A 21,781-nucleotide genomic window follows, 5' to 3' on the forward strand; every position below is an offset into this window, starting at 1 on the left:
AGCTTTTTACCCTGGGACACCCCCCGCCCCGGCCCTAACGCCTGCACCCGGCCCTGGCCCCACCTGACCTTCCTGAGGCACGACTAGATGTGGCCGAGGGGCCTTCGTGCTCTCATCGCCCTATCGCCCTATCGCCACTTCCTTTCATTTGATGCGTCAGTTCTGCCTTTAGAAACAAGAAACACTGAGAAGTTCCTGGAGGCAGAAATAATCTCCAGCTTCCACAGAAGAGGATGTCGCTGAGGAAAAGAGCTCCTGTGCTTCGGGAAGAAAGTTCTCCAGGAAACAAGAGTGGACCCCGCTTCTGACAAGACGCTGCACTGTCCGAAGCCACCACCCCCCCCAGAGGAGCCCCCGCAGGGTCCAGAATGGCCCTCGGCTCCTTTGCCAACACCCCTTCCATTTTCCTGTATTTCCTCTTCCCTCCCTTCCCTCCCTTCCTTCTTCCCTTCTTCCCTTTTCCCTCTTTTAATAATCATGCGATTTTATTAGTTCATTAATTTCCCTGCTCTTGGCCCCAAGGCTGTCCGACCACATGTGATGTCTCGCTTCCCTTCGTCAGAGGAGTCAAAGCTCAGCCAGGCTGGGTGCCCGCGTGGCCGCGTGGGCGCTCGAGCTGTGCTTGGTGAGAGGAAGCACCCCCCTCATCCCACGGGTGACAATGCGTCCTGTGCTCTCTCTCTACGTGGGTTTCTCCTCTCTCATGTGACTCCTCTCTGTCTGTGGAGTTGGGGGGCCTGTGCCGGCTGTCACTGGATAGTCGGAGATTTTAAAACGTAGGCATAATTAATTTCCTTAATTCATTAATCAATCCCATTTGAAAAAGAATACCCAGCACACATTGCAGAGAACTTCTCAGGACCCATTCAGAGCTGAAAAGCACTCTTTCTGCCCCAGGATTCCAGTCTGCGGAGCGGGGGGCTGTGGGGAGCTGCTGATGGGGGGGTCAGGGCAGGTCCCTCTAAGGCAGGCTGGGTGTGGAGGTGAGGGGGTAACCTGTTTAAGTCAGTAAAATTCAGGTATCTTTGTCGGAACGTTTGGTTTGAGAGTTAGCAAGATTTTAACCCTGCGATAGTTGTTTGAAACGCAAGAAACATCGCAAACACAGTCCACTTTCACTTGACTGCCCCTTTCATCAAGAGCGAGTGTGTGAAACGGATGGCAGGGATAAGTTAAATAACACTGCCTCTAAAAGACAGTAGTGTGAGGAGCAGCTGCTGCTGTGGCTCAGCGGGTGAAGGGTCTGGCATTGCCCCACTGCGGTGTAGGTCACAGCTATGACGCCGGTTCAATTCCTGACCTGGCAACTTCCCCGTGCCTCAAATGTGGCCAGAAAAATACGTGTGTGTGTGTGTGTGTGTGTGTGTGTGTGTGTGTGTGTGTGTGTGTACACATACAGAATAGAGCGAAATTCAGAGAAACAGACACAGAGATATACTTGGATGGCTGCCCTCCGAACTGCGTCACCTCCTCTTCCCCTTCTTGGGACATAATAAGGTGCTATTTCAAGGTTCACCTCGACTCCTGTTTGGATACTAACGCAAAAGAAAAAGAGCAGCAGGAAGACGAAGCAGTCAGGAGCGCTGGCATCCTCTTTTCCGCCCTGCCGGCAGGGCGTGCGGTAGTCTTCCACGGCCACGAGTAAAGCAGCTGGGTTTGTTCTCTGTTTGGTTTTTTTTTTGTTTTTTTGTTTTTTTGTTTTTTGTTTTTTTGTCTTTTTGCTGTTTCTTTGGGCCACTCCCGCGGCATATGGAGGTTCCCAGGCTAGGGGTCGAATCGGAGCTGTAGCCACCGGCCTACGCCAGAGCCACAGCAATGCGGGATCCGAGCCGCGTCTGCGACCTACACCACAGCTCACGGCAACGCCGGATCGCTAACCCACTGAGCAAGGGCAGGGACCGAACCCGCAACCTCATGGTTCCTAGTCGGATTCATTAACCACTGCACCACGACGGGAACTCCCTCTGTTTGGTTCTAAGAGCCGCACCCACTGCCTAAGGAAGTTCCCAGGATAGGGGTTGAATCAGGGCTGCAGCTGCCGGCCTACACCACAGCCGCAGCATCATGGGATCTGAGCCACATCTGTGGCCTTTGCTGCAGCTCATGGTGATGCCAGATCCTTAACCCTCTAAGGGAGGCCAGGGATCGAACTTGTGTCCTCATGGATACCAGTCGGGATCTTAACCTGCCAAGCCACAATGGGAACTCCGTATTTTTAATTTTTTAATAAGATAGGTTTTAATGTACCCCAAAGGTCCATCAAACACACACACACACACGCCACAGAAATGTTGACTGCTGTGTGCCTTCTCCACCCATCCAGCAGACCAAGTGTGTAACCCAGAAAGCTGCTGCACACACACAACCATCTGTCTGAGAAGCAGTGATGTTTCCAGATCCTTCCTCCACCCCACTGCCTTCCCAGCAAAGCACAGGAGGTCTTTCCTCCAGGGGACAGGGGCGGAGCCAGGCGGGTGCCCTGTGGTGTCCTGGTGGAGGGTACCTACCGCGCCCTCGCAGTCATGAGGCCTCACTGGAGGTTACACAAACATATGTCTCTATATGAAGACAGATTCTTCAGCATCAGAACTCCAGTGGGCATGTGATTCCCACCGGCTGTCAGATACTGCTGACTCACTCTTGGCCGCAGGCACGTCCTCACGGCGGCCTGGCTGGTTTGTGTCGCTAGACGAGCCATCCTGACTGCGTGCCCTTTTGACGTGTTGAGGAGTCCCAGATTTTTGTCTGTGTTTCTTAGTTGCCTGTCGCCCCTCCTTTAATTGAATTACTTGCCTAGCAAGGGAGTTTCTCTTGAAAGCCAGCCGCGAGCTTTAGGCGGAGGGATGTTTGGTTTCTGGCGGGCCGTCGTTCACAGCCCATCCATTAGACGTGACGCTTGGTCACTGTGGACGTCCTGTTATTTTTTAAACTAAGAAACTGGCAATTTGTCCTGCCTCAGTTGCCCAGCCTACCTATGACAGGTGGTTTTCTGTGCCACGGGAATTACCTGGTTGGGGACTTAACTGCGCTGTGGCAGCTGCGAAGGGATAGAGATTACCTCCGCCTCCCGCTGGAGTTCGGACCCGGGCAGAGACCGTCATCGGGGGAGCCCAGGGGAGGGTTAAACCTGCGTTTGGCCAGCCGGGGACCAAAGCCACTTCTATTATTCCGCTCATTGCCTGAGGCCTGGTGAGTCTTTTTTATTTATTTATTTTTAATTTTGGTCATTTTCGTTGGGTTCTAAAACAGCTTGAATTTTAAAAACGTTACGTTGTGAAGAAGACGTGAAGTGATGGCCGCGTTTGCCTCCCTTAGTGCGGTCCCTTGGGTCGCCGGCTGGGGAGCAGCTTGTTCGTCTGGGCACACACCAACAGCCCTGAGGGAGCTTGGGTGACAGCCCACGGCAGGGTGGGTGACAATGACAGCCATCTCTGGGTCGCTTCCACCAAACGTGGGGACACCTGTTTGCTGCCACTCTCTTTGGCCACAGTTGTAAGCCATTCTTCCACCATGTCGGCAACAAGTCACACAGTGTCCCTTGCATCCGCTGTTGGGGAACTTTTACAGGGTTGGTTTTAATGGGATGTTGTGTGCTGTGGACTTGGTGAGCCGGGGGAGGGCAGGGTGGGAGCTGGCACCTGGGTGTACAGATGCAGGAAGAGCTTTGCTGCTTCAGAGCACGTGCATCTTTTCACGGCCCTCCAACACCCTTTGGAGCCCATGTTAGGCCATCTCAGCTCCATGAGCCTTCAGCTGAGCCGCCCCCTTTCAGCCGCAGTTCCTGTGGGGAGGCCCTTCCACCCTATGACACCTCTCACCAGAATGGGACCTGTATTTCCTCACCTTTCTGAGTTTGCAGTGGCAGTGACTCAAAAAGCCAGCAGCGTGTAGCTAGGCATCATCATGCCACGTAGAACTAGGGAAGGATCTGCCCTGGGCTTGCCCGCTGGGCTGCAAGGAGCGAGGGCAGCTCTCCCACGGTAATGCCAAGGGCATCAGCCTTGCCCTGAGAGCCTTCTCTGCCCGGGAGCCTCAGGCAGACAGGCACAGGGTGGAAGAAAGGGGACCCCAGGAGACACTCAAAGGATGTGAGCTGACCTGGTCCTGTGCAGCAGGGAGAAAGGGCTGCGACCAAGGGGGCAGGAGTGGGGCAGCCAGCAAAGTATTGAGGGAAAGGGCTGCATTTTATAATAGTTTTGTATTCCCAGCAGGTTAAACTGGACCCAACGATCACAAAAGCAAACGCTTTGGGCATTAAGTGCAAACACCACATTGCTACCTGCCCGCACAGAACATTGCTGGGTTCCAGTTTGTATCTGACAACTGTGCCCAGAAGCCAAGACTCGAAGGGGGTTGTTCTTATGGACCCAAGCAAGTGCCACAGCAAGTTGAATGCCAGGGACTGTCACGGATGCCAACCAGTGTGGATTTGATGTAAGCACGGTACAGACAAAACGTCTCAACACTGCTTACGGATTGTTCATGGACAGCCAGCCTCACGGGCCTGCCCAGGTGCTCACCACGGCCCCCTTGGGAGCCAACAGCACAAGCATCTTTGCGCTCAGAGCATCAGTTTATAGCAGCATGATGGCCCCTTTACAGCCACGTCTCATCTGCGAACAATTTCTTCCAGATGTCCCAAGATTTCCAAAGGAAATTCCTTCCCTTCAGGTAAATTAAGGCAGATTCAATTATTAGAAAATTTGGCACAATAACCTTTACAGTAACCTGACTATTCCACGGTCTCCGATACCAAAACACTCCTATCTGCATTTCTTCGGGGGGGTTGCCATTTGATGAATTGCGATTGGTGGTATTTGCAACACCGAGCAAATGATATGTTTTTAATTCTGACAAAGGGCTGCTCCCCCAGTGCCTACAGAGGCAGCAAGCTGTGCATACGGTGAGCGCATGTTGAGCAAATATGTGTACACATAGGTGTGTCCTTGTCCACATTCATGAGTTTCTGCCATTTCTTTGGCTGGAGGATCTGTGACAATATTTTGGCTTTTTTCACTGCTGAGAGAAAAGGGCCTGTTTCCCGGTAGTTAAGGAGGTAGGTATATACAGGTTGAACTCTTCAGCTTAAAACCGTATTTTCCCGTCTTCATGAAGCCTGCATCGGCGTCGATTAGGTAGAAAGGGGCTTTTTCCTCCCGCGCTGGGAGCACTGAGCAAGGGAGCCTGTGCCCTTGGCCGCTAGCCGCCGGGTTCCTGGCCTGGGGCCGGGTGCCCATGGCCCGGCGGATCTGCCCTCTTCGGGGCTCCATGGGCCATGTGTGCAGCTGTTTCTCTTGTTTGACAACTGGATCTTCCCCCAGGTTTTATTAACCTCCTGCCTCATCTCTCCTTTTCAGAGGGTCCAGCCGTTTTAACGGGGGATCGTTTTTCACGGAGCCAGAGCCTTTCTTCAATGAGCTTCCGCTGGGTGCGTCTGTCCTGGAGTGTTGGTGACAGTGCTGCTTTACGCTGCTGGATAAGCTACCGTAAATTTTCATGAGCGAAGACCTTCAGCTGCACCACAGAAGTCGCCCATTGTTAGCGATTCGCCCTCGGCCTCGTTTCCAGGACGCCGGGGAGCCTCCAGAAGTTGTGCTTTTTTGTGTCATTTTGGGAGGAACCTGCTTCTGGGTGACGTTCCCAACAGGATAACTGCCTGTAAGGAGATCAGCGACCCAGACAGGACCCCCAAGAAGCAGATCTCTGAGAGTCCACGTCCTTGGGGAGAATCTCTAGCAGGCCTTCCGAGGAGCTGCCCCCCTCACTGCCTGGGTCCCTGGGTCCTGGCAGCCAGTGTGGGAAGGTCTTGGACCAATCAGGGATCTGAGAGGTGCGGTTCCCTTTAAGCTGCTCAAAGCGAGGATGCGCTAGCTGGGCCCTCCCCAAGGTCACAGCACGCGCGCCTAAACAAGGGGGTGTCCACAGGATACCCTCTCCCAAGGAGTTTAGATGATTTGCAAACTAGGAAGAGATTAAGTACAGCAACCTCCTTGAAACAGCCTCTCCCAGGAGACCATGTCAGCGAATAAATCGAGTGGGAAATTTTGTGCGAAGCGGGAGGTGGGAAGAAATGAGACATCAGACCGATTTGAAGGCTCGGGGTTGGCGGGCTATGCCCAGGCCCACCATCCCCGGGGAGACCACCCCCAGCCCTGGACGCCTCAGGACCAGACCAGAGGTGTGAAGGCTGTGGGGTGGGACTTGACAACCCGGTTTCATGGAAGGGGGGGAGCAGGTATTTCTGCAAATCTCGAAACCTCAGCCTGGTGTCAAACATATTAACTCCCCCCCCCCCCCCGCCATGGATCCATCCCATTTGGCCCCACATTCTTGTCCAGGCTCAAGAGGGCCAAGGGTCAGGGTTGTGGGGCTGACACTGGCAGTCAGGAGGCCCAGAACTGCTGGTCCAGTAGACCAGGTGAAAAGCCAGCACCGCCAGGGGCATTTCTGGGGAGAGCACAGCAGTGCCTATGACGTGTGCGATTTCTGTCTCTGCCGTGAGCCACCTCAGGGACAAGTCCCCCAAAGCATCAGGCTCACCCTGACCTCTGCACGGGGACCAGGCCTGAGACCGAGACCTGTCTCCCCCTTGTCTCGGGTCCTGTGGTTCTTATCCCACCAGCAGGCTCCAACCAGAGGAGGGAGGCAGGGCCAGGCCTCCTTCTGCCCTTGACTCTTTCTCAGGGTGCTCACCCAGGGCACTTCCAGTCCCGCACACACCCACAGGCGCACATACACAAGGAAGATATACTTTCCCCTTTCTGAGCATTACAAGTGATTCATTGTGGAGTTCGCGTTGTGGCTCAGCGCTAAGGAACCTGACTAGTATCCATGAGCACACAGGTTCCATCCCTGGCCCCGCTCAGTGGGTTAAGGATCCGGCATTTCCATGAGCTGTGGTGTAGGTGGCAGATGCAGCTCGGATCTGGTGTCGCTGTGGCTGTGGTGTAGGCCGGCAGCTGTAGCTCCCATTTGACCCCGAGCCTGGGAAATTCCATATGGCATGGGTGTGGCCCTAAATAAAAGGGAGGAAAAAAGTAATTCATTGTTACAGCTATTTTGCAAATCAAAAAAAAAAAATACATACCCTAAAAAAGTTAAAATATGTGGATGTATTAAAATCTTAATTTGGTCACCCAAAACTATATTTCACTCTCCTGAATATTTAATGCCTTATGATGCCCAATTTTTTTGTTTTGTTTTGTTTCCTTTTAGGGGTGCACTTGTGGCATATGGAAGTTCCCAGGCTAGGGGTTAAATCAGAGCTTTAGTTGCTGGCCTACACCACAGCCACAGCAATGCCCAATCCAAGCCATGTCTGTGATCTACACCACAGCGTGTGGCAACGCTGGATCCTTAACCACTGAGCGAGGCCAGGGATCAAACCCACCTCCTCATGAATACTAGTTGGGTTCTTCATCCGTTGAGCCACAGCAGGAACTCCGTGATGGCCAGTTTGTAAGACCTTCTGAAAGATGCTGCCAGACTCCCCACAGAGGTAAAAGGTTTGTTTCAGCAAAGGCGAGACGTCTCACACAGATTTGAGAGAGGACACGCATCAGATGCTGGAACACACTCTATCTGCCGAAAAACACCCACCTGGCACCCAGCTAAGAAGCTACCAGGAAAGAAACGGGGTCTCCCCTTCCCTTCCCAGGTCTGTCCTGTAACAGGTCTGGGACTTTAAAAGGCCCTTGAGCAGGTGCTGATGGGGAGAGAACCACCAGAAACAATCCCACCGCGCCCGTTTTCGATGGAAAAATCTGTAATTTTCCATTTACCCCATACAGCATGTTAGGGACTAATCCCTCCACAGAGAATTTTAATTCACCTCTTGGAAGGATGCTGAAAAGTGGAGACGTTCGTTAGTGGGTTTGTTTACCTATTGATTTGTTTTTAAGAAATTCTCCTTGTGCTAAGACCCCAAGTCTAGATCCACGTGTGAACTTGACAATCAGCATAAAGAGGATTTTGTCCCCACTGAGATGGTCACCAGGCTGAAGGAAGCCGTGTGGCAGCTTTTGCATATGGTTCCTTTTCCTGGGCTCAGGGGCTACACAGCCAAAAGCTGTTTTGTTTTCAAAGACTCAGAGCCCTTGAGTTCCAACTAAAATTTATATGGTTTGCTAATTGCTCACACGTAAGGAAGGGTGAGCGTGCAATTTCCTTTCACTGTAATTTGAAATCCTACAATTAATGGTTTCTCCACATACACTGGGGAGCCCAAGTCTTGGCAAAAGCTCCAGGCACGGGGGCTTAGCCCTTCAGAGGCATATAATACTGGCACAATGCTTCGTTTTGTACTCAAAACAATTTTTGCTGGCTCTGGCATTTTGATTTAATGAAAGACTAATAATTCCAGAAATTCAAATTTAAGCACGGTTCTTTTATTTTTAACCACCAGGAGTAACAATAATCACTAGTTCTCCTTTAAAAAAAAAGGTAGAATTCAACTAAATTAAGTTCACAGACTTTTTCTTGGACTTATTTTAATTTGGTTTTAATGTTCTAAGTCTAAATCTTAAAACATTTATGTCTCTGGTTTCGGTTAAACTAATAAAGTATTACTATATTAATAATTGCTACTCACTTTATTAAAGAACTATAGACATCAAATCCTTTGCATTCAGGACAAGAAAGCCCTTGGGCTCTAAATACTTTTGGCAAATAAGTGCTTAAGATATAATCAAATGTAACATAAGGTCTGATTTAAAACACGAATTAAAATTAAGGGCACTGCTTCTATTTGCAAATTGTTAAAGGGCGAACTTAGAAGATAATTCTTGGGAAGACATTTAAATAGGGACGCGCAGGAATTCGAGGGCTGGTGTGTGAGGTGAGCTTCGAAATTCTTTGTGCAGGTGGCAGGGCCTTGCACACCGCTGGGCTGTTGAATATAAACCTGCAATATCCAAGGTAACAAATATAGAAGCTCAAAGGAAATGGCACACTCAATTAAAGCGATTCACAAGCCGCCTTGCGAGAGAGAATCGTTCAAAGAAAGGCCCGAATATTAGATGCTTGGGGGGTCCCGGATGAGCCGTTGCCTTCCCACCCAATGATGTTCAAACTGAAGTCGCTTCTGCCATTGGACTTGACCAAGGATGGGGGCGAACACGGATTTCTGGTGGGGGGGGTGCTGCTTACCTCCACGTTCCCCCGCCACCCCCGCCCCAGGAACGTGTGTGTGACTCAGTGACGTCTTCCTGGATGGGATTGTGATGGCTCAGAGCTGAGTGACTGGGGCTGGAAAGGGAGGAACATGCAGTTCCGTCTGGAAGGCCGACACCTGCTTGGTCAGTTATATCACAGGGCAGACGGGGGTCACCGACAAGCCACGTATGCGAACGAGCGTCGTGGCTGTGCATTCTTGCTTAGGGAAGACACATTTAAAAAAACACCAGCAGCTGCACTGTACTCCTCAGGGTTAGAGCCATCTCAGGCTTTCCCAGCCCATGACTACATTCAGAGAGCTGATTAAACACATTTTGTATTTTTTTTTTTTCATTTACTTTTAAATTTTGAAAGTAAATGAATACTTTTTGAAAGTTGTGCCGCATCATCGTTCACTGACGATGTATTATTTTCTGCTGTTCATCAGAGAGATCCAGTTACCCACGTACACACATCCATGCTTTTCAGATCCCCGTGCCCCGCCGCTTATCACGGAGCAGGGAGTAGGGTTCCCAGGGGTCTAGAGGGGTCTCTGTCGCGCAACCATTCCACATACAATAGTGTGTCCCTTTGCATTTCTTTGATTTTCTATTTGTTTAATCGGTTTTATTTTTTGTGAAAGTACAGTTGATGTACAATGCTGTGCCAATTTCTGCTGTCCAGCAAGGCGATCCAGTTACATATGAAGTGTACCTTCCCTTCTCACGGTATCTTCCATCACATTTTTAAAATCGCATTTTCTCCTTCAGCCTTTTCCCCCCTAAAGACTTCTTTTACACAATTAAAGAATTCAAAAAATGTCTCAGGATTCTCCAGCCCATTCTTCCAAAAAATGACAGACATAGTGATTCCTTCTTAGGGGAAGCCGTACCCGGCCTTGCTGTCTTATAAATGCCATATATATATATGGATTGGTTCATAGCCAGCCTTGAAAGCTTACGCAGGGCTGCATCCAGAAGCTCACATAGTAGCTGGTCTGAGCCCTGTTTTCCCTCTTCTGTGCATCTATCTCCCCGCTTCTCCCCTATGTGCTTTGGTCTCCCCACTTTCCACCACAAACCAGCTTGTTCAGCGCAGCCAAAAAGGAACACGTCCTGCTCATTGTCCCTCGCGGGCTCGGCGGCTCCTCTCCCCACCCCCACATCTGTCCTAACAGGGCCCCACACTCTCCCGGCTTGAGTGCTCCTGCCTGAATCTCGGGGAGTTGTTATGTCCAGGGCTGGGTCACGTCTCCTCTCCATCCACAAAGAGTGAGGGATCACACTTATAGCCTCGGGGAGAGGGGCGGGCAGGTGGGGCAAACCGAAGAGCTGACGTCCCTCTGTGGCCGTAAGCTAGTCACATCCTGACTCCCGTGGCGCTTTGGTGGGGGAAGCAGGCTGAGACCACGGCGGTTGTGTCTGAACCCATTCCTCTCCTGCCAGACGCCTCGCCTCCAGACACGAGGGCCTCCAGACAGACAGAGTCAATGCGATGGAAGCCAAAGGAATCAGCATTCTAGAGCAACTCAGAACTTGAGGGCATAAACGTCCCCATACACCAGACTGGTGTTTGAATTCTGTGCTGTATTCTGGAATCTCACCTCGGGTTCTTAACGGAATAACATCTGCTCACGTGACCAAGGAGCAATGCCTTGTCCCTGCTCCCGTGTCTGCCCCGCCTCCGAGACCAGGTTTCTGGAACCTCCACATGCAAATCCTTCCCTTCCTATCCCCGTCTTACCCGAGGCAGATGCAGAAAAACTGGGTGCCTCCTTCCAAATTATAGGGTTTAAGAACCCAGATGCTTATAAAATTTGAGCAGAAAATTCATTTCACCATTTTTTCCTGGCACAAGGCTCCATAGGTCCGAGGATGTAGACAGAGTAGGTGAGTTTAGGCCAGAACCTCGTGGCACGCGTGGAAAATGTAAGAATGTACTGGATGCATTTCTTATAGGCATCTCTACTTGTTTGCCTTTGGTTCAAAGATTCTCTCTCCTCTCTCCTCACTTGTGTTCTAAAGATGAGAGAGCCTTGAGAGGAGCGAACCTCTCAGAAAACAACACGGGTCCCTTCCATTCTACCCCCCCCCCCATATCCTTGGCATTGAACAAGCAAGGTGCTGTGTAAGTCAGTGTGGGAGGAGCTCACAGAGACTCAGGCAAATAAACCTCACTCAGTGATACTCTGTAACCATTTCTGTCTAAAGCATCAGGTATCCTGTTCTATTTCTAGACGTTTGAAAGCAGGGAGACATTATGACGACAACTTGTAAAAATGTCACCTGTGCCTTGGTGCTCGCTCGGAGGGTGCAGTTCGTGGTTTCCTGGACAGCTGAGCCCGAGGCTGCTTGGCGTGCAGGGAGCTGAGTATGGAAGGAGAGGGGCCAGGGAGGCAGGAGGGGCTAGGGGAGCCCTTGCTGTGCAAGACGGGCAGGGGCAGAGGTGGGCAGCGCCATGCGTTGCCTCACTCCGCTTCCAAGGAGCTGGGATGAGCACACCTTCCCCTCACCACACTTGCATGTGAGACAGTTGGTGGTGGGTTGGGAAAGGATCCGAAGCCCAGGGTCATAGTCGGCTAAGGAGAAGCCCCCTGTCCCTCGGGGCTGCAGCACCGCGTGCTCAGAAGCAGCCCGGGGAGCCTTCTCTTGGGAGGAGGGGCCCCTGGTTCATTTCCAGGTCCAGTTCTGTTAAGAGCAGATCACAATCGAGACGGATCAGCTGTTTCTAGACCCATTCCCGGGTTTGGGTCTCCTAGGCCCTCTGTGCCAGCAGATCACGTGGCTGCTACCACTGGCTGGATGCTTGTTGAGGCACCAAGGAAATGCACTCCACCTGCATAAACACCCGTGTCCCATGCCAATGTCACCCCCAGAACTGCAGGCTCAGGGACTCTATAGGGCTTAGCTCGCTGGCGAAGAACTCACAGCTAAGGAGTTTCTAGCCCCAACTCCAATCCCTGAACCCTGCGGTGCCCCAGCTTCGTAACCTTGGGACGACGAGTCCAACACAAATGCACTGCATGTCCCCAAAGCGGAGCCGCTTCCACAGCCTCTGCATCCAGCGTGCCAGGCTCAGGACTTGCGCCCTGTGACATGATGAATGGATGAATGACGAATGAGAGTTGCCTAGAGACCTGGTTGAGGGTGAACCCTCTGAATTCCTGGTTTCTGTGCTTTGTTGTCCCTGTGTCCCCTGCAGCCTTCACAGTGTGGGAAGTGGGTCAGCTCAAGGTCCTGAGTCCTTCACAGCCAGGTGGCCTTGCTGCCCAGCCGGCTGTGACTGTGGAAGGTGTGGTCTTAGGGAGGGGCTGGAGCCTCGGAGAACAGTCTTCCTGGAGGCCACGTGATGGACAGCCACCCACATTCTGCTCCAGGCTGCCGGTGTCAGAGCTCGGGGACAAAAGTCTGAGTTCCCAGCATCTCCAGGCTGCATTTCTGCCAGCCCGACCTCAGCGCTCTCCCAGCCTCGATGCAGGGCAGAGCCCTGACCACTCTGCTGCTTCAGGAAAGACGAGCCCCTGATGGACGGCGCTCAGCAGCGGGTCTGGAGCTTGGTGGCTGAGAGAGGGCTCCGCAACTGTCAGTCTTGTTTCCCCATGCGTCCGATCCTGGTCACAGGTGCACCCTGCACGCTCTACCCCAGACGCTGCAGTGAAGGAAAATCCCTGAGAGAATCTGAACTGGGGGCACAGTGTAAATCTCTCTGGACGTGGAGATGGTGTCTGCATTCAACTGGGCCACCGGGGTGCCTGGCGTCGCCATGTGACTTCCACATACACAAGTTTAAGTATGTTAGACATTCTTAGACGTCTAAACACACCCCCCCCACACACACACACACCAGCAGATGGATGAATCCTGCCTGAATTTCTAAGCCTCGGCAGTGAGCCTCGGTGGAGCAAGCTGTGGTCCAAGAGAGCAGGTAGAAAATGCCCCAGGTACAGAGGTGGGCTCTCGCCCTGTGACTGCGTTGCCCAGGCGTTAGTCCCGGAGGAGGGGACCTGCGGGGGAGCAGCCACACCTGGAGGGAGGGTCTAGGTAGTTGCTCTAAGAGGCAGACAAGACAGGACGGCTAGAAGCCTTGTCCCCGGGAGCCAGCAGTGCCCTGGGAAAGGAAGCTGCACAGTCATAATCGGGGCCTCAGTTCCGGCTCGGATCTGATCCCAGCCACGGTCAGAAAGAGGCGCGTCTGTGGTGTGTCTTCCAGACCCTTCTCTACCAGGCAAGCCAGGCCTTGGAGAGCCAGACTGACAGCCTGCAAGGTGGCCTGGGCTTCAGGCACCAGTGGTGGAGGGTGGGGACCAAGGCAGCCTGAATGAGGCCGGAAGTCCACAAAGCAACCTTCTAGACGGCTCTCTGCTGTTGCCAAGCCTTCAGCATGGCCCTTCCGTGAACCCATAACATTTATGTCTTCCTTTTGCTGTCTGCCTTGAAACATGTGCATTCCTACTGGCTGGTAGGATTCTAAGGTGGCCTTTTATTTTTACTTAAAAAATCTTTGGAGTTCCCATTGTGGCTGAGTGGTTAACGAATCCGACTAGGAACCATGAGGTTGAGGGTTCGATCCCTGGCCTTGCTCAGTGGGTTAAGGATCCGGCGTTGCCGTGAGCTGTGGTGTAGGTTGCAGATGTGACTCAGATCCCGCATTGCTGTGGCTGTGGTGTAGGCTGGCGACTACAGCTCTGATTAGACCCCTAGCCTGGGAACCTCCATATGCTGCGGGAGCGGCCCTAGAAAAAGCAAAAAGACAAAAAAAAAAAAAAAATTCCTGTCCCACATCCCTTTTCAAATGCCCTCTTAAAAGCAAAAAGCCACTGTTATCTCGCCCTATAACCATTTCAAAGGGGCATAAAACTGTTACTCTGGGCCCATCTGGAGGCCCAGAATCAGCCCTGGGAAGAGCCTCGCAAAGCCTGCTCCCGGGGGGGTGGGCAGATGAGCCCCTGCAGGTGGTGGTGGCTCCAGAGATGCTGTTTACAAATCATTAATGAAGTGACCGCAGCCTTTTCACTTGCTCAACACTTTGAACGGCGCGGAGCTCACATCCCTAAATGGAAACACAAGAGCAGAGGGAAGGCCACAACAGTCTTATTATGGGGGCCACACAAACCCGGGTGCGTGCGGGGTTTATATTAGCCCCATCCATTAGGAGGGAGGGCAGAGGCTCAGGGCCGGGAAAGCAGAGGCAGGCGTTGCCCCCCAAACGTCCCCATGCCGGACCAGTGCTGCCTTTCTGCACAAAGAAAGGCCCTTTCAAAGCCCAGGCTTGGGAGCAGCACAAGAACTGGAAGTCAGTGCATCCTCTGAATGAAATCAGTGTCTCTTTCTCATTCCTTTAAGGTTTGTGTAAGTTCCCTCCGTCCCCCGTCATTAGGATTCCGCAGGAAAGATGCATAATTAGACGACAGTGTCCCTTCTGTGTTCTAAACATCAACTCTCTCCTGCCACTGATAGAGTTTAAAAGCTTAAACAAAGTGGGGGCTCCTGCTGGGGAAAGAGGCTGCAGCGGGCACTGAAGCCACCTTTGTGTTGGGAGCCTCATTTGAATACGCAGCTTGTTGTCGCTGGGGAGGCTGGCCGCTCCGAGCGGACCTGCGGGGAGGGAGAGACAGAGGCTCCTATTCATTTTGTTCTTTCATTACACACGGAGACAGTTTCCCAACGACACACAGATACGACCCAGGGGAGAGGCCGAGCTGTTTGTGTGGCTCAGACGTGTCGCCGCCGGGGACAGGTCACTTGAATCCCCAAACTCTTCTCTTCCCACACTGGCTCCGGCTGCTCTGGTGGAAGGCACGGGGATGCCCGGGGAGGCACAACCTCATCAAACACACGGGGGTCCCGGGGAACGTGGGAGAGCCTTGGATGGGGTTCTGGGCTGGTTCCACCTTTGTTTTTTCAGCTGGGACTTAAATACCACAGTGCAGGTTGAAGGCGTGGTCAGGGAGACTTGGGACGGCTCATAAATTGTCAGATTGAAAGCCTCATTTCCAGTCCTGTCATGTTCTCCCTTTGAGGTCTGCAAAGGCTTTTTTCTTCCTCGTGTTAGGACAGTTTGCGTCTTTGCCCTCCAGCCACCAAGAGACTTCGAGTGTGACCCGAGCGCCCTGGATTTGGAGGGAGAAGAGGGCTGAGAGCCCCAGTCCTTCTTCACGTGCAGGGAGGTGTCCAGGAGGCTGGGCCATGGGGTGAGGGGCTCTGCCGGGTCCCCACGGCTCCCCAGCGCATCCTTGATGCGGCTGCCAGCGTGTCTCTGGAACTGGAAAGAGAGAAATGCGTGGACGGCCCCACGTTTCCTGTCTTGGGGTGGATTCAAGTAGGTGAGCACGTGAGGGCTTCTGGGAAGCAGACGTAGGAAGAAGCAAAACATAGTGAAATGAGCGCACGTGCAGACACGTTTCCCTGGCAAACTCTGAGAGCCAAGTTCACATTCCTACTTAACACAGAAAAAAGATTTATTAGAGCTCCGATTTTTTAAAGACTTCACTTTGGGGGTCTGGACAAGGGGACGGGGTTTAGTTGAGAAAACATATTGGTTGTTCACATGTATTCTCAAAACTCTCCTCTCGAAAGAAAGAAGGAAAGAAGGAAGGAAGGAAAGAAAGAAAGAGAGAGGAGAGAGAGAGAAAGAGAGAGAAAGAAAGTAAGAAAGTCAAGGGAAAAAAGCAATTAAAAAGCCCTTAACCTGCCTTTGGTTTTGGAGGAAAAGCCGCATGTTCCTACATGGGAAGGTGACACGCTCCTCTCACCAGGGCAGGTCTAGTTCACAAGTGTGAAGGTAGCTTCACTCCATGTCTTCATACACAAAGTCTGGGTCATCGGGGAAAACAGGCCGCCAAGCTAGCATCCCGCATGCGGTTACAGTGGTTCCGTATGCGGTCGGCATGGGTAGCTCAGGCTCTATGGACTCAAAGCGCTAAATACAGGCGACTCCTCTGTAAATGTGCCTCCTCTGGTACCTCCACACGTCCGTTTCCCTCTCCCTCGTGTCCTACAGGTGTGACTCGTTTATTGCGGGAAATGTCGCACAGGGCTGAAACTTTACCGTCCAGAGGGAAGATGCTGCCGCAGCCCGCTTTGGAGGAGAAGGCATCAGTCCTTGGCCGTAAGTGACATGAACGCCACCTTCGACATAATCGCGGGTGGGCCCCGTCCTCCCAGCGTGTCCGTTAGTACCTGGGTGTAAGGTCGTGTGTGCGCTCACTCTGCCAAACCCATCACAGAACACGGACGCGGTGGGCGCCGTTCCCTGCTGTCAGCCTCGCGATTAATACGCATGGCTCAGCCACGCCAGTCCCATCCATCAGGGGCGAGTGGAGCCCCCACCAGCGGTCTGGGCTGCGCCCGGTGTGCTGTCTGCCCAGGGGTGGAAGAGAAGAGCCCTGCGGGGGATGGACCAATGGGAAAAGGTCCCTGAAGGTCATGCTCACCTGGGGGCACATAAGAAAGGGCAGAGGTGTGACCCCCTGGCAGCCCCCCCCAAAGGCTTTACTCATGGGTGAGGGGTTTGGGTTCCACCTCCGTCGAAGACTCTGATTTTAAAAAATGCCATTCACCTTGCTTCACAGAGGATCGGTTATGAATTGAGTGTTCTTTCTGGTTTTATTTTTTAGATATTTATTTTATTTTTTTAAGTTTTATTGAAGTACCGTTACTTTACGAGGCTGGGATAATGTCTGCGGTGCAACAGAGCGACCCAGTCATACGCACACACACATCCACTCTCTCTCAGATTCTTTGCCCCTACAGATGATCACCGAATACAAGGTAGAGTTCCTGGGACGCTCCAGCAGGTCCCCACTGGCCACTCATTCCATAAGCCTCAGGGTGCACGTGCCAGTCTCAAGCCCCCAGACCATCCTTCTCACCCCCCACCGGTCCCCTTTGGTGACCCTAAGTTTTTCCAATTCTGTGAGTCTGTTCCTGTTCCGCATTAAGTTCATTTGCATCCTTTTTTTTTCAGATGCCGCAGACAGGTGATATCACATGGTGTTTGCCTTTTGTTGTCCAAGTTTTCTTTTTGAGCCATTGAACCATTCTTTTCTTGCTTCCTTCCTGCCACAAATAATTTTGAACACATCAAGTGTGTACTAACTTGCATTAATACAGAATGCACTTGGAGGACACAGAAGTGAATGAGTGGACAGACGCAGCAGACTGAACCCAAGTTTTTCCCTTTCTCTCTCCTCTTCTTCTAGTGCAAAAGGTATCAACTCTGGGAGATTGGAAGATAAAGTCAACATACTACCGAGAAGGGAAGGGAAGAGCGGTGTTCCGTGACTGTGGCTGCAGGATGGGCCACCCCAAGTGCGGGTGGACTACAGCCATTCCACTGCCCCCATGCACTCCGGGCCAGAATCAGGAACGGACGGCTTGCCGCTGCTCCGCGGTGCCTGGAGCCTGATCCAGGAGGATGGGCAATCTCTCTGAAGGCTGAGGGACGCTGGGGGCTGGCCCTGCCGAGTCGGCCTCCTCTGTGTGGCCTCTCCGTGTTGCCCGGGCTTCCTCCCAGCATGGCAGCCTCAGGAAGATCGGCCTTCCTACCTGGCAACCCAGGACTCCATACGTGAGTTCCTCTGCCAACAAGGCTAAAGTTGCATCCTCCTTTTGGACCTGGACTCGGAACTCCTGCAGTGACACTTCTGCTACATTTCCTTCATTGGACAGAATGTGCGGGTTCAGATTCAAGGGGAAGAGGATGAGCGACCACCTAGGAATGGGGGTGGTGACCATGTTCTGGGGGGGCCCAGGGAATGAGAGAGGGTACCGGTCATGCTGGAAGGGTGCCGTCTATCACCCAGGATTGCAGAGAAAGCTCACCAGAGAGAGAGGGAACCCAGCTGTTTGGAGTGTGTGGGTGGTGGGGGGGAGTTGCTAAAATGCTGGTTGTTTCTTGCTTCAAAGCTGAGTGGGTGCGGGCAGTGTAGGTACCAGGCATTGCTAAAGGCAGAGGGTCCTGAGAGTGAACTCAGCCTTATACTAAGGAGCATCTGCACCCCCAATTCCTGCCCATCCACACACAGTCAGAGACACCCCCACTCAGGAAGGGATCATTAAGTGGGGGCTGCACTGATCACAGTTCTCTAGGCAACTGGAGCTTGATACCTGTCCTGGAGATAACACTGAAACCAGAGATTAACAGGGGTCTGCATCCCCAGCCACGGAGACCCACAGCTGCTGCTTCATCCACGCTCCTCGATCAGATTTCCTTCCCCTGAAAACACTGACCATTTCTCTCGAGGAAACAGGCTGAAATGGGACACACAGATGCTACTATCTGGAAATTCCCAGCGAAACAGACCATTTAGCCTCCATTTCCTCAAAATAAAACCAGCCATCAGCAGGCTGCACCCTCCATCCAGAGCCAGGAAGCCCTTTGCATCCCCACTTAAATATGGATGAAGCGCCAAGAAGCACCAGACACGCAATGACAGCCAGAGACCAGGGTAAACAGAGATGAAAGGACTGTGGCATCAGCAGCGACAGGGAAGGGAGCAGAAGACACCTCAAAGAGTCTTCATTCACAGACCAAGGACCAGATGCCCTCAAAATAAATATTTAAGATGCAAGAATGTTCTGGAAAGTTAATAGATGTAACGTATAAAGAGGTTTATACATGAATTAAAATGAGCTTATGTTTACTATAAAGTTCACATATGTTTGTGGAAATTAAAAAAAAAAACACATAAGATGGGGAAAAACTGAGAAAGTCTGTCATAAAATAGACCAAAATACAAAGAGATGGAAAATGGGAGAAAAAAAGGATGAGAAAATTAGAGGATCCATTCATAAGTTTCATTATCTTCCTAATAAAAAAAGAAACACAGAGATGGGGGGTAAGAAATAGGACAATTAAAGAAACTACAGGATTATATCAGATTCCACATGAAGATTCTATTGGAATAGAATCCAGACACAATAAATGATGAAAAAATAAAAGCTCCACACACATATATTACCATAAAATTTCAGCACTCTGGCAATCAAGAGAAAATTCCAGAACAGGCCAGGCTTTGGAGAAGTGATGCAGAAAGATCCTGGCGGAGAGCAGGCTCGGAGTGAAACTCGCACGCAGAATTCTGCATCCAGACCGTCGAGTTACCAAGTGCGAAGGGACATTAAAAGCACCTTCAGACACCTGAGATGGCAGCAAACAGACTCATATATGTGCTATGGCCAAAGACACAAAAGTTCATGCCCCAGGAAAACAGGCGGGTTGGAGTTCCCTGGGGCTTCAGTGGGGGAAGGATCCAGGCTTGTCTGTCACTGTTGTGACGCAGGCCGCTGCTGTGGCGAAGGTTCAATCCCTAGGGCAGGAACTGCATGCCACGGGGGTGGCCAAAAAAATCCCACAAAACAAGAGTGTGAATCAAGAAAAAAGAGGCTTCCAGAAGAGGATCCAATGTGGGAAGGAAGTAGAGACAGCTCCTGAAATTCCAGGATTACCATGAAACAGGTCCGGGCAGCCGTCTAGGTTGGGGTGAGGAGATAGAAGATTCCAGAGGGACGAAAACAATGGACTGAGCATTCTTTTTTTTTTTTTTGTCTTTTTGCCATTTTTTTGGGCTGCTCCCAAGGCATATGAAGTTTCCCAGGCTAGGGGTCAAATTGGAGCTGTAGCCACCAGCCTATGCCAGAGCCACAGCAACGCGGGATCCGAGCCATATCTGCAACCTACACCACAGCTCATGGCAACGCCAGATCCCTAACCCACTGAGCAAGGCCAGGGATCAAACCTGCAACCTCATGGTTCCTAGTCGGATTCGTTAACCACTGAGCCACGACGGGAGCTCCTGAGCGTTCTTTAAAAAAAAAAAAAAATCTATTTGGAGAGGAGTTTGACTGGTCTTGAGAAATTTCTAGCCAGCAAATAAAACATATAAAAAACTTGATAACTCAAGAAAAAGCATGAAAAGTTGTATAAAAATGTCAGTATAACCATAGTATATACTGAGACTTAGATGAGAAGAAAACACCTATTAATGTAAGTACCAAATGCTTTAATCAAAATGTGAATAACAGTGATATAAGTGTGTATAATGGAAGGAAAGTAGGGTGGGAGGTGGAGGGGGTTGAGGTCTAAGTGAAATAAATTCTCATCTTTATATGAGATGAATAGATAAGGTCTACTTATTTCCTGGGAACAGTTTATGTCTGAATTAAAAGCTTTGTGCTATATATATATTTATATATTCTGTATAATCAAAGGATTATTTCTGTGCCAAACCAGGTGTAAGAGTATTATTACCTCTGAAGAAGAGACTTCTTCATTTATTGTTTCATGGACAGACCTGCCATATATGGAAGGTCCCGGACCAGGGACTGAATCCAAGCATCGCTGGATCCTTTAACCCACTGCGCCAGGCTGGGATGGAACCCCTACCTCTGCAGTGACCTGAGCTGCTGCCGTCAGATTCTTAACCCACTGTGCCACAGTGGGGACTCCAGGAGGGACTCCTTTTCATGGGCAGTAAATAATGAAATATCAAAGGAAAAACTGCTGACTCCTGGAAATGCACATATATATGTGTACATACACACACGCATATATACATACATGCCTATGTATACACTCTTACCCATATTCCCTCACTTAAGATTATGCTTTCATTTTCTTATTGGATCCAGAGGTAAAGAGACCCAGTCCGCTGGGATAACACCATGAGCTTCCTGAGGTCAGATCTGAAAATTCCCCAGGGGAGTTCAGGTCGGCCTTACGGATAAAGAAAGGGAACCCAACAAATTTTAGGCTGGTGTGTCCAAGTTCACCCAATTCCTGAGCAGAAAGACTGAGATTTAACTAGAATCTGCCTGACAAAAGCCTGGACTCGCCATCTTCCCAGTCCGCCTCGCCGGGTGTGGTATAGACACGCGCAGAGAAATCCTAGAAGGACGGTTAAGAGGAGGGATTCAGCTGGTGGAGACTTCCTCATTTTTAAGACAAATGATGATATGCGCCTGCGTTAGCTCACTTTTAAATTAGTTCTGATAGAGAGGAAAGGAAAGTCGATACATTTTCTCAGCTTTAGAGACTCTGTGTGTGTGTGTGTGTCTCAGCAACAGAGACAGAGAGAGACAGAAATGGAGAGATCCTGATTTGAGAGCTAGGTGTTTGTTTGTTTGTTTGTTTTCAATTGTCATTCCATTCAAGAAATTTTGGGGTTTCTCTTAAATTTAACTTTGAGCAAAGTTAGGGAAAGAAGGAAACTCCATTCTTCACCAAAATCATTGGCTGAGGAGCTGTCATTGTTAGAAGCAGAAAGCAAGTCGGAGCACAGCCTAACTTCTGGAATACACCTTCCCTTCTTCAATTCTCTCACCCTGCTTTCGCGGCCCTAAGGCAATTCTGACTTACCTTCGGGGCAGGTTATTCAAAAGACCCTGAAACTTGGTTGTTTTTAGGGTGCTGGCTGGTTGTTTTTAGGAACTGTGAGGTTTCCTACAAAGTAGGGATTCAATTTCAGAAGGCTTCAATTGAGTTTCAAAGTGGTGTGTATTGTTTCCTCATCAGAGAACACAGGACTGGGGAGGGGACCTGGGCAAGAGCGGCAGGGGCTCTGAGTTGCCCGCCTCCCCTCCCCCATCAGCGCTGATTTTCATGCACAGGGCCTTCCCCCAGGCTGAGA

Source organism: Phacochoerus africanus, chromosome 1 (assembly GCF_016906955.1).
Source record: "Phacochoerus africanus isolate WHEZ1 chromosome 1, ROS_Pafr_v1, whole genome shotgun sequence".
NCBI lineage: Eukaryota > Metazoa > Chordata > Mammalia > Artiodactyla > Suidae > Phacochoerus > Phacochoerus africanus.